Source organism: Ovis aries, chromosome 20, assembly GCF_016772045.2.
Source record: "Ovis aries strain OAR_USU_Benz2616 breed Rambouillet chromosome 20, ARS-UI_Ramb_v3.0, whole genome shotgun sequence".
Taxonomy (NCBI): domain Eukaryota; kingdom Metazoa; phylum Chordata; class Mammalia; order Artiodactyla; family Bovidae; genus Ovis; species Ovis aries.
This window is the reverse complement of record NC_056073.1, coordinates 398,401-416,270: the sequence shown is the minus strand read 5'-3', so window position 1 is coordinate 416,270 and position 17,870 is coordinate 398,401. Positions and strand designations below refer to the sequence as shown.

Below are 17,870 nucleotides of genomic sequence, written 5' to 3'. Positions count from 1 at the left end.
AAACTCAGAAGTGGCTACAGGGCTGGAAAAGGTTAGTTTTTATTCCAATCCCAAAGAAGGGGAGTATCATTAATGTTCAAACTGCTGCATGATTGCACTCATTTCACATGCTAATAAGGTAATGCTCAACATCCTTCAACATAGGCTTCAACAGTTTGTGAACTGAGAGCTTCCAGAGGTAAAAGCTGGATTTAGAAAAGGCAGATAAACCAGAGATCAAATTGCCAACATCCATTGGATTACTAAAAAAGCAAGGGAATTCCAGGAAAAAAAAAAATCTACTTCTGCTTTACTGACCACAACAAAAATTCTGACTATGTGGATCACAACAAAGGATGGAAAATTCTTAAACAAATGGGAATAAAAGACCAACTCATCTGCCTCTTGAGAAACCTATATGCAGATCAAGAAGCAATAATTAGAACTAGACATGGAACAAGGGACTGGTTCAAAATTGGAAAAAGAGTATACCAAGGCTGTATATTGTTGCCCTGCTTTTTAAAATTTTATGCAGAGTACATCATGCAAAATGCTAGGCTGGATACATCACAAGCTAGAAACAAGATTGCCAGGAGAAATAACAATAACCTCAGATATGCAGATGACACCACCATAATGACAGAAAATGAAGAGGAACTTAAGAGCCTCTTGATGAAGTTGAAAGAGGAGAGTGAGAAAGCTGGCTTAAAACTCAATGGTCAAAAAAGACAATACGGAAATACAAAGAATCATAAGAGAATATTATGAGCAGTTATATACTAACAAAATGGATAAGCTAAAGGAAATAGACAGATTCCTAGAAAATGTTAACTTTCCAAGATTGAACCAGGGAAAATAGAAATTATCAACAAACCAATTACATTAATATCAAAACTATGATCAAAAATCTCCCCCAAAACAAAAACCCAGGCCTAGATAGCTTCACAGGTGAATTATATCAAACATTTAGAGAAAAGCTAATGTTTATTTTTCTGAAACTCTTCCAAAAATTTGCAGAGGAAGTAACATCATTCTATGAGGCCACCATCACCCTGATACCCAAACCAGGTAAGGATAAAACAAGAAAACTGTAAGCCAATATAATTGATAAACATAGATGCAAAAATATTCAACAAAATTCTAGCAAACAGAATTCAACAGCACATTGGAAAGCTCATACATCATGATCAAGTTGGGTTTATTCCAGGGAAACAAGGATTCTTCAATATATGCAAATCAATGTGCTACACCATATTAACAAATTGAAAAATTTGTTAAAATAAAAACCACATGATCATCTCAGTAGATTCAGGAAAAGCCTTTGCTAAAATTCAACAACTATTTATGATTCAAACTCTTCAAAAAATGGGCATAGAAGGAACTTACCTCAACACAGTAAAGTCCATATATGACATACCCACATTATTCTCAATGGTGAAAAACTGAAAGCATTTCCTCTAAGATCAGGATCAAAACAAAGGCACCCACTTTCATCACTATTATTCAACATAGGTATGAAGATATAGGTATGGAAGATATAGGTATGGCAATTAGAGAAGAAAAAGGAATAAATGTAACCTTGATCAGAAAAGAAGAAGTGAAGTTCTCACTGTTTGCAGATGACATGATACTATACATAGAAAAGCCAAAATGAAACTATCAGAAAATTAAGAGATAATTAGTGAATTTAGCAAAGTCATGGGATACAAAATCAATACACAGAAATCACTTGTATTCTTATATAATAACAATAAAAAATCAGAAAGAAAAATTAAGGAATCAATCCCATTCACCATTGAAACAAAAAGAATAAAAGATCTAGGCATAAACCTACCTCAGGAGATAAAGAACTGTATATGGAAAACTATAAGACACTGATGAAAGAAATCAAAGATGACACAAACAGAGGGAGAGATATTCGATGTTCTTGGGTAGAAATAATCAATATTGTAAAAATGACTGTACTATAAAATGCAGTCAACAGATTAAATGCAATACCTATCAAAATACAAATGTCGTTTTTCACAGAACAAAAATATTCACAATTTATATAGAAACACAAAAGACCCCAAATAGCCAAAGCAGTCTTAAGAAAGAAGAATGGAGCTGGAAGAATCAACCTTTCTAACTTCAGACTATACTACAAAGCTACAGTCATCAAGACAGTATGGTACTGGCACAAAACAGAAATATAGACCAATGAAATAAAATAGAGAGCCCAGAGAGAAATCCGCACACCTATGGTTGCCACATTTATGACAAAGGAGACAAGAATATTGTATGGGGCAAAGATAGGCAAGTCTTTTCAATAGGTGGGGCTGGGAAAATTGGACAGCTACATGAAAAAGAATGAATTTAGAACACTTCATAATGCCTTACACAAATATAAACTCAAAATGGATTAAAGACCTAACTGTAAGACCAATAAATATAAAACTCTTAGAGGAAAACATAAGCAGAACACTCGATGACATAAATCAAAACAAGATCCTCTATGACTCACCTCCCAGAGTAATGGAAATAAAAATAAACAAGCGGACCTAATTAAAATCTTTTGCACACCAAAGGAAACTATAAACAAGTTGAAAAGACAACCCTCAGAAAGGTAGAACATAATAACAATGGGAATAACTGACAAATAATTAATTTCCAAAATATACAAGCAGCTCATACAAGTCAATCCCAGAAAAGCAAACAACCCAATCAAAAAGTGGGAAAAAGACCTAAACGGACATTTTTCCCAACCAGACATACAGATGGCTAACAAGCACATGAAAAGTTGCTCAACATTGCTCAGTACTGGAGAAATGCAAATCAAAACTACAATGAGATACCACCTCACATCAGTCACAATGGCCATCATTAAAAAGTCTCAAAGAATAAATGCTGGAAAGGGTATGGAAAAGGGGGAACACTCTTGCATTGCTGGTGGGAATGTAACTGATATAGCTACTATGGAAGACAGTATGGAGATTCCCTTAAAAATAAAAAAAAAAGGAATAAAACCACCATATGACTCAGCAATCTCACTCCTAGGCATATACTCCAAGGAAAGAAAAATTTAAAAAGACACATATAGCCCAATGTTCATTGCAACACTATTTACAATAGCTAGAACATTGGAAGCAACCTAGATGTCCATTGACAGATGAATAAAGAAGCTGCGTTATATATATACAATGGAATACTGCTCAGCTATAAAAAGGAACATGTTTAAATCAGTTCTAATGAAGTGGATGAACCTAGAGCCTATTATACAGAGTGAAGTAAGAGAAAGAGAAATTCAGAAAGAGAAATATAAATATTGAATACTAATGCATATATATGAAATCTAAAAAGATGGTACTGATGAATTTATTTTTAGGGAAGCAATGGAGAAACAAACATACAGAACAGACTTATTGACATGGGGGAGGGGTGGAGGGAGAGGGTGAGCTGTCTAGAGAGAATCACATGGAAATTTACACTACCATATGTAAAATAGATAGCCAATAGGAATTTGCTGTATGACTCCAGGAACTCAAACACAGGCTCTGTAACAATCTAGAAGAGTGAGGGAGGGAAATTGGAGTGGGGGGACATGGGTGTACCTATGGCTGATTCTTGCTGATATTGTACAGAAAACAACAGAATTCTCTAAAGCAATTATCCTTCAATTAAAAACTAAATTAATTAAATGAAGAACCTGGATGGAGGGGACTAAGATCATGGCAGCAAGTCTCATCACTTCATGGCAAAAGGGTGGAGAAACAAAGGAAACATTAACACAATTTATTTTCTTGGACTCCAAAATAACTGCAAATGGCAAGTGAGGCCATGAAATTAAAAGATGCTTGTTCTTTGGAAGCGAAGTTATAGCAAATCTAGACAGCATAGTAAAAGATAGAAACATCACTTTGCTGACCATAGTCCACATAGCCAAAACAATGGGTCACCAATAGTCATGTACAGATGTGAGATTTGGACTACAGAGAAGGCTGAGTACCAAAGAATGTATCCTTTTGAACTGTGGTGTTGTAAAAGTCTCTTGAAATTTCCTTGAACTCAAGGAGATCAAACCAGTCAATCTTAAAAGAAATCAACTATGAATATTCTTTGTAAGGGCTGATGCTGAAATTGAAGATCCAATACTTTGGTCACCTGGTGTGAAGAGCTGACACTGGAAATGACCCTGAAGCTGGGAAAGATTGAGGGCCTAAGGAGAAGGGGGCAACAGAGGATGAGTTGGTTGGGTGGCATTACCAACACAATGGACATGCGTTTGAGCAAACTCTGAGAGATAGTGAAGGACAAAGAAGCCTGGCATACTGCAATGGGCTCACAAAGAGTTGGACATGACTGAGTGACTGAACAACAAACAAGGTGAAGTTTATATAGACAGTTGAAGTTAAGTTGCTATCAGCTTAAAATGGACTGTTTAACCTATAGTGTTTTTTTTTTTTTTTTTTTTTTTTTTTTGTAAACTGCATGGGTAACACAAACCAAAATCCTAGAACAACTGCATAGAATATAAAGGAATGATAGCATATCACCACAGAGAATCACCAATTTACAAAGGTAAGCAGAGACAGGGAAAATGTGAAACAAGGAAAGTATAAAATAATTAATAAAATGGCAACTGTAAGCCTTCTCACATCAACAGAAACTCAATGTATATGGATTGAATTTAAGAATAAAATTCGCAATGTGACTGAATGGAATAATTAAAAAGATCCAAATATATAATTTCTACAAAAGCCTCCTTATAGACTCAAAGTAATGGGTGGAAAAAATATTCCATGTAAGTGAAAATAGAAAGAAAGGAGAGAAATATGTACAACAGAAAAATTAGGCTTTAATCCAAAACCTGTAACAAGAGACAAAGAAGGTCATTATATAATACAAAGGGGTCAATTCATCAAGAAGATATAACAACTGTAAATATATATGCACCCCACATAGGGACAGCTAAACATACTAAGCAAGCACTAATAGTTGTAAAGTGAGAAAAAGACAAAGATATAGTAACAGTAAGGGACATCAGTACCCATTATCAACAATCGATACATCATTTTCCAGGCCAAATAATCAATGAAGAAATGATGGTTGAACCATACATTGGACCAAAATGAATTCAACAGATATTTTTAGAACATTCCGTCCATACAGAAAGTGGAATACAGGTTTTTCTCAAGTGTACTTGGAACATTCCCCAACATTGACCATATGATAAGGCATTAAACAAGTCTTATGAAATTTAAAAATGTTAAAATAATATGAAACATCTTTTCCAATTACAAGGAACTGAAACTAAAAGTCAACAACTATAATAAAGCTGGCAAATCTACAAATATATTGAAATTAACACTCTCCTGAGCAACGAATGTATTAAAGAAAAAATCAAACCCATAATTTAAAAAATCTCAAAATAAATGGAAATGGAAGCACAGCATACAAAATCCATACGTTTTTGCCTCAAAAAGCAGTTTTGGGAGGGAAGAATATAGTGATAAATGCATATTATTAGAAAATAGATCTCAGAGGGGAAAAAAATCCTAAATTTGTACCTCAAGGGAATAAAAGCAGAAGAACAAACAAAGGCCAAAGTTAGCAGAAGGAATAAAGTAACAAAGATCTGGAAAGAAATAAATGAAATAGAGGCCAGAGAAAGCAACAGAATCAACAAAACTAAGAGCTTTTTAAAAATACAATAAAAAATAATCAAAATTGGCAAGCCTTTTTTCTAATGTAAGAAAAAAAGACTCAAATAAAATCATTAATGAAAAAGGAGACATTACAACTGATACTAGAGAGATACATAGAATCATAAGAGACTACTGTGAATATGTATATGCTGAAAAATTGGATAACTTAAAAGAAATGGATAAAGCTCTAAAAACATACAACCCACCAAGATTGAATCAAGACGAAAAAAAGAACCTGAATAGGGCAATAATAACAAAGTCAGATGAACCATTTCAATGAAAATATAGACCAATATCCCTGATTAATATAGATGTAAAATTCTCAGAAATATTAGCAGACCTATGTGCCTTCCCTATAGCCCAGATGGTGAAAAATCTGCCTGCAATGCAATTCCACAACATGTTAGAGGATACATCCTCCTTAAGAAATAAATGAAATAGAGGCCAGAGAAAGCAACAAAATCAATAAAACTAAGAGCTTTTTAAAAATATAATAAAAAATAATCAAATTTGGCAAGCCAAGGAGAACTTATCCCTGAGATATGAGGATCGTTAAAAATATGGAAATCAATCAATATGATAAACCACGTTGATAAAATAAAGGTTAAAAATATGATCATTTCCATAGGTAAAGAAAAATATATTTTACAAAATGCAATATTCTTTCATCATTAAGACACTCAGCAAATTAGAAAGAACATATGTCAGCATAATAAAGGCCATATATGACAAATCTACAGCTAAATTTATATTAATTGGTGAAAATTTTAAAATGTTTTCTCTAGGATCAGGAATAAAGCAGGTCACTCACTCTTACCACTCTTGGTCAATATAGTATTGGAAAACTTAGCTAGAGCAATTGGGGCGAGGGAGAAATTTAAAAAAAAAAAAAAGTGTATTTCAAAAGAAAGAAGTGCCAGCCCCAAGCATCCTGTATCTTGTATCGAACATAGACTGGCGCTTCATTTCTTACATGAGGTGCACGGGGATGATCCAGAGAGATGATATGGGGTGGGAGGTGGGAGGGGGATTCAGGATTGGGAGCTTGTATACACCCGTGGTGGATTCATGTCAATGTATGGCAAAACCAATGCAGTATTGTAAAGTAAAATAAAGTAAAAGTAAAAAAAAAAAAAAAAAAAAAAGAAGCAAAATTCTTTATTTGAAGATGATTTTGTAGAAGGCAATAGCAACCCACTCCAGTACTCTTGCCTGGAAAATCCCATGGACGGAAGAGCCTGGTAGGCTGCAGTCCATGGGGTCGCGAAGAGTTGGACATGCCTCAGAGACTTAAATTTCACTTTTCACTTTCATGGTTTGGAGAAGGACATGGCAACCCACTCCAGTGTTCTTGCCTGGAGAATCCCAGGGACCGCAGAGCATGGTGGGCTGCTGTCTATGGGATTGCACAGAGTTGAACACTACTGAAGCGAGTTAGCAGCAGCAGATGATAATTTGATCTTATATATGGAAAATCTGAAAGACTCAATCAAAGCCCTTGGAAATAATCAAAGAATTCAATAAAATATTATATATATAAATCAACCTACAGAAATCAGTGGCGGTTTTGTACACTAACATGAAAACATGAAAAGTCATGTAAATAAATGTATCTCATCTATCATTCACAATATCATCAAAAGCAATAAAATACTTAGTATCAAATTTCACCAATGAAGTAAAAGATGTATATAATAAACGTTATAAGAACAAAACCTTAATGTAAGAAATTTAAAAGATACAAACAAGTGGAAAGATACACCATGTTCATGGATCAGAAGAATTAATATCGTAAAGTGTTCATACTATTCAAAGACTTCTAGTGACTCTGTGCAACCCCTATCAAAATTTAAATGGCAATCCTAAAATTTGTATGGAAATTAAAAAAAGATACCAAATAAATCAAAGAAATCCTGAAAAAGAACAATGCCAGAGGCATCATACTTCCTGATTCCAAACTGATATACTACAAATCTTTAGTAATTAAAATGATGTGATGCTTGATAAAAATAGACCCTTAAACCAATGAAAAAGAATAAAAAGCCCAAAATTAACCTCCCACATATATGTTCAACAAATATTTGACAAAAAAGCCAAAAACACTCAGGGGTGAAAGTCTCTTCAACAAAAGGTGTTGGGGAAACTGCATAACGACATGCAAAAAAAAAAAAAAAAAAAGAAAGAAAGAAAGAAAGAAAGAAAGAAAGAAAGGAAAGAAAAAAGAGAAAATTAAATTGGACTCCTATCTTACCCTGGGGTTTCCCAGGTAGCACTAGTGGTAAAGAACCTGCCTGCCAATGCAGGAGACAAGAAAGGCAGTTTTGATCTCTGGGTCAGGAAGATCCCCTGGAGGAGGAAATGTATTTTTCCACTCCAGTATTCTTGCCTGGAGAATCCCATAAGCAAAAGAGCCTGGTGGGCTACAGTCCACAGGGTGACAAAGAGTCTCATACAACTGAAGTGATTTAGCATGCACATCTTACACTACTTACAAAAATGAAAAAAAGAAATTCAAAATGAATTAAAGACTTAAACATAAAACCCTGATATCATAAAACTCCTAGGAAAAAACCAGGGAAGAAAATCGTAAACATGCAGTTCAGTTCAGTTCAGTTCTGTTCAGGAATTCAGTCCTGTCCAACTCTTTGTGACCCCATGAATCGCAGCACGCCAGGCCTCCCTGTCCATCACCAACTCCCGGAGTTCACTTAGACTCACATTCATTGGGTCCATGATATCATCCAGCCATCTCATCCTCTGTTGTCCCCTTCTCCTCCTGCCCCCAATCCCTCCCAGCATCAGAGTCTTTTCCAAAGAGTCAACTCTTCGCATGAGGTGGCCAAAATACTGGAGTTTCAGCTTTAGCATCATTCCTTTCAAAGAAATCCCAGGGCTGATCTCCTTCAGAATGGACTGGTTGGATCTCCTTGCAGTCCAAGGGACTCTCAAGAGTCTTCTCCAACACCACAGTTCAAAAGCATCAATTCTTCGGCGCTCAGCTTTCTTCACAGGCAATTATTTTTCAGATATAACACCAGAAATCTCAAAAAGCAAAAGCAAAAATCAACAATTGGGGCTAAATCAAAATTGAAAATTTCTTCATAGCTAAAGACACCATCAACAAAATGAAACAGCAACATGCATAATGGGAGAAATATTTGCAAAATGTATATTGATAAGGGATTAATATAGAAAATATATAAAGATCTGTTGTTCTTGTTGCTTAGTCACTGAGTTGTGTCTGACTTTTTGCAATCCCAGTGGACTGTCACCCACCAGACTCCTTTGTCCATGGAATTTTCCAAGCAAAAATACTGGAAAGGGTTGTCATTTCCTTCTCCAGGGGGCTCTTCCCTTCTCAGGGATGGAACCCAGATCTTCTGCTTTGTCAGGCAAGTTCTTTACCACTGAGCCATCTGGGAAACCATCTTGTGCAAAAATTTAACTTCTTTGGTCAGAAACCAGTTTAAAACAGAAAAATGGATACCCTAGCCTATTAGGATAACAAGGAGTACCCTAATGTGTACCATGTACTCAGAAGTATTTAGTAAAGGGGGAGATTTGTTAGAAGCTTTTTAATTCCCCATCTTGACAACGTAAAATATTGAACCATGAAAATGACTATTTTGGAAGAGTCATGGATTTCTTCGTTTTCCCACCCCAATCGCACTCCACCTTGGGGGAATTGTTCAGCACTTGTTCGAGCTCCCCTGATAGCTCCTGCAATGCAGGAGACCCCAGTTCAGTTCCTGGGTCGGGAAGATCTACTGGAGAAGGGATAGGCTACCCACTCTAGTATTCTTGCCTGGAGAATTCCATGAAATGTATAGCCATGGGGTCACAAGGAGTTGGACACAACTATGAGCAATTTTCACTAGACTTCTGTTCCACTTTTGACCAGGAACTTTCTCTGGGCTCTCAAGCTCCTGACATGGTTAGTTTGTAATAGCTGGTTAGGCAGCAGAACAGAACCATTCAATAACAAAAATAAGCAATCTGATTTTTAAAATGGGCAGAGGAACTGTTTTGCTGAAAGTTTTAACTTTTGTTTCCGGTCCAAAGGATTCATTAACAAAAGGCACCACTTACTATAAATAAATAAATGATTTCAGTATTTAATAGAAAATTGCCTAAGTTTCTTTCAATATACAGTAACTAAAAGAAAAGAGAAACAGAAACTGTAGATGAGAGTACATACATAACCTAATTGGGCCAATTCAAACACCATCCAGGCTCAAAGAGTGCTGGGAAGTCCCATGTAATGGCAATCTGCAGTCCCAGTTGGGAAAAGGACTTCCACAGGTAAAACTTCAAAATTGTCCTTTGGGGAGTGTTCACCTACAATCTCAGGTTGCAAAACTGACAACCAGGTTGCTCTGGTTTTATGTTAATGTTTTTTACACTGTTGTTTGTTTTCTCTTGCTAATCTTGGAATGTTGTTAAGCACCAGACTTAGTTATCTAGACCCCCTCCAGGGGCTCAACAATTCCAAGATATGCCCCTGTCTTATCTACAGTGCCTCTGGCTTACTGGTAACAATAGGTGCACTCAGGAGCAGTCATGTAATCGGGGCAGTGTCCACAGAAGTTATAAGTAGGGCCAGATGTCTACTTACTTTCTTGTCTCTGAAGCCTGAACTACTTTAATTTAACTTCCCCAACAGGAATTAAATAGAGATTTTACCAAAGAAGACATCCAAATGGCCAACATGTACCACAATAAGATAGCATCTCACAACTATTAGAATGGCAGTCATCAAGAAGACAAGGGATAAAAAGTGTTGGCAAGAATGTGCAGAAAATGGAACACTTCTTCGTGGAAATGTAGGTTAGTTTAGCCTCTACGGGAAACGATATGGAGATTTGGGAAAAACTTAAAAATAGAAATATCATATGGTTTAGTGACTCCACATTTGGCTGTATATCCAAAGGAAATAAAGAGAGAAGTTTGAAGAGCTATAGTAAGCAAAGTCAGCCAGTCAGAGAAAGACAAATATCATATGATATCACTTATATGTGGAATCTAAAATACGACACAGATGAATTTACCTACAAAAGAGAAACAGACTCACAGACATAGAGAACAGACATGTCAAAGGGGAGGAGGAATAGGTAAGGGAAAGACTGGCAGTTGAAGATTAGCACATGCAAACTATTATATAAAGTTGGAAAGAAAAACAAGATCCTACTGTATAAGCCATAATTAAAAAAATACAAAAAATGACATATAGATATACCTGAATCAGACAAAACTCAGGTATATCTATCTATATAGAGATATAATTTTATATTTATATAATTATACAAATTATAAATAAAGGTATGCATATATAAATATGTAAATATAAATTATATAGATATGCAAAAAGACAGACACAGTTAAGCGAGTGAACAGCAACAATATCCAAATCACTTTTGTGTATAGCAGAAATTAACACATTGTAAATCAACTATACCTGAAAAAAACTTTTAAAAAATAGATATGAATACTTTGTCTTACTGGGTTTTAATGAAAATTGTTGAAATAAGATACATCTCAGACACATGTGATGAGATATTAGAGTGGTATTATACCCATAGGGAGTATTGTAGTGGTGTGTTTGTCAGTATATGTCCTCTCATGCTCAACAAACATTTTCCGTTCATCCCACTTCCTCCAGGTGCAACATTGAAACAGGACCCTCATTTTTTTCTTTTTATGGTCAATTTTTGACCATATATGTTCAGCTAGGTGTCTTTATGCTATTTTAAATTTTATTTTACTTTACAAAATGTTTATGAATACATATGATGCTATATTAAAGCAGAAAGAAATTTCTATAAAAAAATTCTTAGTTTTATTCTTTATTACCACTTACATAATTTAGAAATCTGCAGTGATTTTCTTCCGCAGATTTTGCATGTATGTTTATATGTAAACTTAAAATATAGGTAGCTTGAAAACTCAAAGTCATTATCTGTGTGTTACAAGGTAATAAAGAATTCACATTGAATTATGGGCAGTTCTCATATTCCATGACATATTTTCAAAAGTGACCATCTGTTCTTATAAACTATTGCTGCAGTATACAATTGTTGTTCACTCACCCAGTTGTGTCCAACTCTTTGGACACCATGGACTGAACAACAAAAGCAATTTCAATATCAGTTCAGTTCAGCTCACTCACTCAGTCGTGTCTGACTATGTGTGACCCCATAGACTGCAGCACAGCAGCTTTCCCTGTCCATCACCAACTCATGGAGCTTATTCAAACTCATGTCCTTTGAGTCGGTGATGCCATCCAAGCATCTTATTCTCCGTTGTCCCCTTCTCCTCCTGCCTTCAATCTTTCCCAGATCTTTCAGGATCTTTTCAAATGTGTCAGTTCTTCACCTCAGGTGACCAAAGTATTGGAGTTTGAGCTTCTGCATCAGTCCTTCCAACGAATATTCAGGATTGACTTCCTTTAGCATAGACTGGTTGGATCTCCTTGCCATCCAAGGGACTCTAAAGAGTCTTCTCTAATATCACAGTTCAATATATACAATATATAATGTATGGGGTTAAATTATATTCTTTCAAAATTTGTAGAAATCAAGTATACTGACCTCTTTTAAATAAAGCCATATACTTTTTAATTATAAGTGGAATCTTACAGATAACCAAAATTAGAGGCATGCTATGTATTAAAATTTTTTATTTAAATTTACTTGTTTTAATTGGAGGCTATACACAATATTGTATTAGTTAAAAAAAAAAACTATAGGGACTTCACACACAAAAAATTTTTTTTCAAGTTCCTTAACTATTTTATGGATTCTTTTCTCATTGTTCAGTATACCATTTTCTAAATTATGTACTATTTTATTTGTTTATATAAAACCTCTAAAGGAGATCAGTGCTGGGTGTTCTTTGGAAGGAATGATGCTAAAGCTGAAACTCCAGTACTTTGGCCATCTCATGCAAAGAGTTGACTCATTGGAAAAGACTCTGATGCTGCAAGCGATTGGGGGCAGGAGGAAAAGGAGATGACAGAGGATGAGATGGCTGGGTGGCATCACCGACTCGATGGACGTGAGTTTGAGTGAACTCCGGGATTTGGTGGACAGGGAGGCCTGGCGTGCTGCAGTTCATGGGGTTGCAAAGAGTTGGACATGACTGAGCGACTGAACTGAATTCACTAATAGCATTACCAAAAAAAAGTGATGAAGTGTAATTGGTTTACAATGCTGTATTAACTTCAAGTGTTACAGCAAAGTGATTCTCTTATACATACAAATATATACTTTTTTTTTTCAAATTCTTTTCCCATATAGGTCTATCGAATAGAGTTACCTGTGATATGTAGGTCCTTGTTGGTTATCTATTTCATGTAAAGTAGTGTTTGTATGTTAATTGAACTCTTAATTCATCCCCAACCCATATTTCTCCTTCTGTTTCTGTTTTGTAAATAAGCTTATTTATATCATTTTCTTTTAAAAAAATAGATTCTACATGTGAGTGACAACATATGCTATTTGTCTTTCTTTCACTTACTTCTGATTTAGTATGATAATCTCTAGGTCTATCTATCTTGCTGAAAATATCATATTTCATTCTTTTTTATGACTGAGTAGTATTCCATTGTATATATGTACCAAAATGTCATTGTCTTCTTTACTTATTTATTTAATTTTTTATTTTTACTTAATTTTGCTTTACACTACTGTATTGGTTTTGCCATACATTGACATGAATCAGCCACGGGTGTACATGAGTTTCCAATCCTGAATCCCCCTCCCATCTCCTACCCCAAATCATCTCTCTGGATCATCCCCGTGCACCAGCACCAAGCATCCTGTATCCTGTATCAAACATAGACTGGTGATTCGTTTCTTACCTGATAGTGTACATGTTTCAATGCCATTCTCCCAAATCATCCCACCCTCTCCCTCTCCCACAGAGTCTAAAAGTCCGTTCTATACATCTGTGTCTCTTTTGCTGTCTCGCATAGAGGGTTATCATTGCCATCTTTCTAAATTCCATATATATGTGTTAGTATACTGTATTGGTGTTTTTCTTTCTGGCTTACTTCACTCTGTATAATAGGCTCCAGTTTCATCCACCTCATCAAAACTGATTCAAATGTATTCTTTTTAATGGCTGAGTAACACTCCATTGTGTATATATACCACTGCTTTCTTATCCATTCATCTGCTGATGGACATCTAGGTTGTTTCCATGTCCTGGCTATTATAAACAGCGCTGCAATGAACATTGGGGTACACGTGTATCTTTCAATTCTGATTTCCTCAGTGTGTATGCCCAGCAATGGGATTGCTGGGTCATCAGGCTGATCTATTTGCAATTTTTTAAGCAATCTCCACACTGTTCCCCATAGTGGCTGTACTAGTTTGCATTCCCACCAACAGTGTAAGAGGGTTCCCTTTTCTGCACACCCTCTCCAGCATTTATTGCTTGTAGACTTTTGGATCGTGGCCATTATGACTGGTGTGAAATGGTACCTCATTGTGGTTTTTATTTGCATTTCTCTGATAATGAGTGGTGTTGAGCATCTCTTCATGTGTTTGTTAGCCATTTGTATGTCTTTTTGGAGAATGTCTATTTAGTTCTTTGGCCCATTTTTTGATTGGGTCATTTATTTTTCTGGAATTGAGCTGCATAAGTTGCTTGTATATTTTTGAGATTAGTGTTTGTCAGCTGCTTCATTTGCTATTATTTTCTCCCATTCAGAAGACTGTCTTCACCTTGCTTATAGTTTCCTGAGTTTTGCAGAAGCTTTTAATTTTAATTAGATCCCATTTGTTTATTTTTGCTTTTATTTCCAGTATTCTGGGAGGTGGGTCATAGAGGATCCTGCTGTGATTTATGTCAGAGAGTGTTTTGCCTATATTCTCCTCTAGAAGTTTTATAGTTTCTGGTCTTATGTTTAGATCTTTAATCCATTTTGAGTTTATTTTTGTGTATGGTGTTAGAAAGTGATCTATTTTCATTCTTTTACATGTGACTGACCAGTTTTCCCAGCACCACTTGTTAAAGAGATTGTCTTTAATCCATTGTATATTCTTGCCACCTTTGTCGAAGATAAGGTGTCCATATGTGTGTGGATTTATCTCTGGGCTTTCTATTTTGTTCCATTGATCTATATGTCTGTCTTTGTGCCAGCACCATACTGTCTCGGTGACTGTGGCTTTGTAGTAGAGCCTGAAGTGAGGCAGGTTGATTCCTCCAGTTCCATTCTTCTTACTCGATTGCTTTGGCTATTTGAGGTTATTTGTATTTCTATACAAATTGTGAAATTATTTGTTCTAGCTCTGTGAAAAATATCGCTGGTAGCTTGATAGGGATTGCATTGACTCTGTAGATCGCTTTGGGTAGTATACTCATTTTCTCTATATTGATTCTTCCGATCCATAAACATGGTATATTTTTCAATCTATTAGTGCTCTTTTTTATTTCTTTCATCAGTGTTTTATAATTTTTTATATATAGGTCTTTAGTTTCTTTAGGTAGATATATTCCTAAGTATTTTATTATTTTCGTTGCAATGGTGAATGGAATTGTTTACTCAATTTACTTTTCTACTTTCTCATTATTATTGCATAGGAATGCAAGGGATTTCTGAGTGTTGATTTTATATCCTGCAACTTTACTATATTCATTGATTAGCTCTAGTATTTTCTGGTGGAGTCTTTAGGGTTTTCTATGTAGAGGATAATTTCATCTGCAAACAGTGAGACTTTTACTACTTCTTTTCCAATTTGAATTCCTTTTATTTCTGTTTCTACTCTGATTGCTTTGGCCAAAACTTCCAGAACTATGTTGAATAGTAGTGGTGAAAGTGGGCACCCTTGTCTTGTTCCTGACTTTATGGGAAATGCTTTCAATTTTTCACCATTGAGGATAATGTTTACTGTGGGTTTGTCATAGATAGCTTTTATTATGTTGAGTTATGTTCCTTCTTTTTCTTTTATGTATTTCATTTTATTATTAATATTACTTTTTAATTTTTTTATTTTACTTTATTTTACTTTACAATATTGTATTGGTATTTTCCTTCTATTCCTGCTTTCTGGAGAGTTTTTATCATAAATGGATGTTGAATTTGTCAAAGCCTTTTCTGCATCTATTGAGATAATCATATAGCTTTTATTTTTCAATTTGTTAATGTGGTGAATTACATTGATTTATTTGTGGATATTGAAGAATCCTTTCATCCCTGGGATAAAGCCCACTTGGTCATGATGTATGATCTTTTTAATGTGTTGTTGGATTCTGATTGCTAGAATTTTATTAATGAATTTTGCATCTATGTTCATCAGCAATATTGGCCTGTGGTTTTCTTTTTTTGTGGCATCTTTGTCAGGTTTTGGTATTAGGGTGATGGTGGCCTCATAGAATGAGTTTGGAAGTTCACCTTCCTCCGCAATTTTCTGGAAGAGTTTGAGTAGGATAGGTGTTAGCTCTTCACTAGATTTTTGGTAGAATTCAGCTGTGAAGCCGTCTGGACCTGGACTTTTGTTTGCTGGGAGATTTCTGATTATAGTTTCAATTTCTGTGCTTGTGATGGGTCTGTTAAGATTTTCTATTTCTTCTTGATTCAGTTTTGGAAAGTTATCCTTTTCTAAGAATTTGTCCATTTCTTCCACGTTGTCCATTTTATTGGCCTATAATTGCTGATAGTAGTCTCTTATGATCCTTTGTATTTCTGTGTTGTCTGTTGTGATCTCTCCATTTTCACTTCTAATTTTATTGATTTGATTTTACTCCTTTCGTTTGTTGATGAGTCTGGCTAATGGTTTGTCAATTTTATTTATCCTTTCAAAGAACCAGCTTTTGGCTTTGTTGATTTTTGCTATGGTCTCTTTTGTTTCTTTTACATTTATTTCTGCCCTAAATTTTAAAATTTCTTTCCTTCTACTGACCCTGGGTTTCTCCATTTCTTCCTTTTCTAGTTGCTTTAGGTGCAGAGTTAGGTTATTTATTTGACTTTTTTCTTGTTTCTTGAGGTATGCCTGTATTGCTATGAACTTTCCTTAAGCACTGCTTTTATACCGTCCCACAGGTTTTGGGTTGTTGTGTTTTCATTTTCATTCTTTTCTATGCATATTTTGATTTCTTTTTTTATTTCTTCTGTGATTTTTTTGGTTATTCAGATGTGTATTGTTCAGCCTCCATATGTTAGAATTTTTAATAGTTTTTCTCCTGTAATTGAGATCTAATCTTAATTCATTATGGTCAGAAAAGATGCTTGGAATGATTTCAATTTTTTTTGAATTTATCAAGGTTAGATTTATGGCCCAGGATGTGATCTATCCTGGAGAAGGTTCCGTGAGCACTTGAGAAAAGGTGAAATTCATTGTTTTGTGGTGAAATGTCCTATAGACATCAATTACGTCTATCTGGTCTATTGTACTATTTAAAGTTTGTGTTTCTTTGTTAATTTTCTGTTTAATTTATCTGTCCATAGGTATGAGTGGGGTATTAAAGTCCCCCACTATTATTGTGTTATTGTTAATTTCCCCTTTCATACTTGTTAGCATTTGTCTTACATATTGCAGTGCTCCTATGTTGGGCGCATATATATTTATAATTGTGGATTGATCTTGGACTGATCCTTTGATCATTATGTAGTGTCCTTCTTTGTCTCTTTTCACAGTCTTTGTTTTAAGTCTATTTTATCTGATATGAGTATTGCTACTTCTGCTTTCTTTTGGTCTCTATTTGCATTGAATATCTTTTTCCAGCCCTTGACTTTCAGTCTGTATGTGTCCCTTGTTTTGAGGTGGGTCTCTTTTAGGCAGCATATATAGGGGTCTTGTTTTTGTATCCATTCAGCCAGTCTTTGCCTTTTGGTTGGGACATTCAACCCATTTACGTTTAAGGTAATTATTGGCAAATATGATCCCTTTGAAATTTGTTTTATTGTTTTGGGTTCTGGTTTATAAGCCCTTTTTGTGTTTCCTGTCTAGAGAATATCCTTTAGCATTTGTTGGAGAGCTGGTTTGGTGGTGCTGAATTCTCTCAGCTTTTGTTTGTCTGTAAAGCTTTTGATTTCTCCTTCAGATGTGATTGAGATCCTTGCTGGGTTCAGTAATCTGGGCTGTAGGTTATTTCCTTTCATCACTTTAAGTATGTCTTGCCATTCCCTCCTGGCCTGAAGCGTTTCTATTGAAAGATCTGCAGTTATCCTTATGGGAATCCCCTTGTGTGTTATTTGTTGTTTTC

The 17,870-nt window shown here is 35.2% G+C and overlaps 1 protein-coding gene across 2 annotated transcripts in view; it reads left to right on the top strand.

Annotated features, from left to right (window-relative positions):
- Positions 1-17,870, top strand: part of KHDRBS2 (KH RNA binding domain containing, signal transduction associated 2) — a 796,734-nt gene that overhangs the window by 635,514 nt on the left and 143,350 nt on the right. The gene's annotated exons all lie outside the window — the stretch shown is intronic.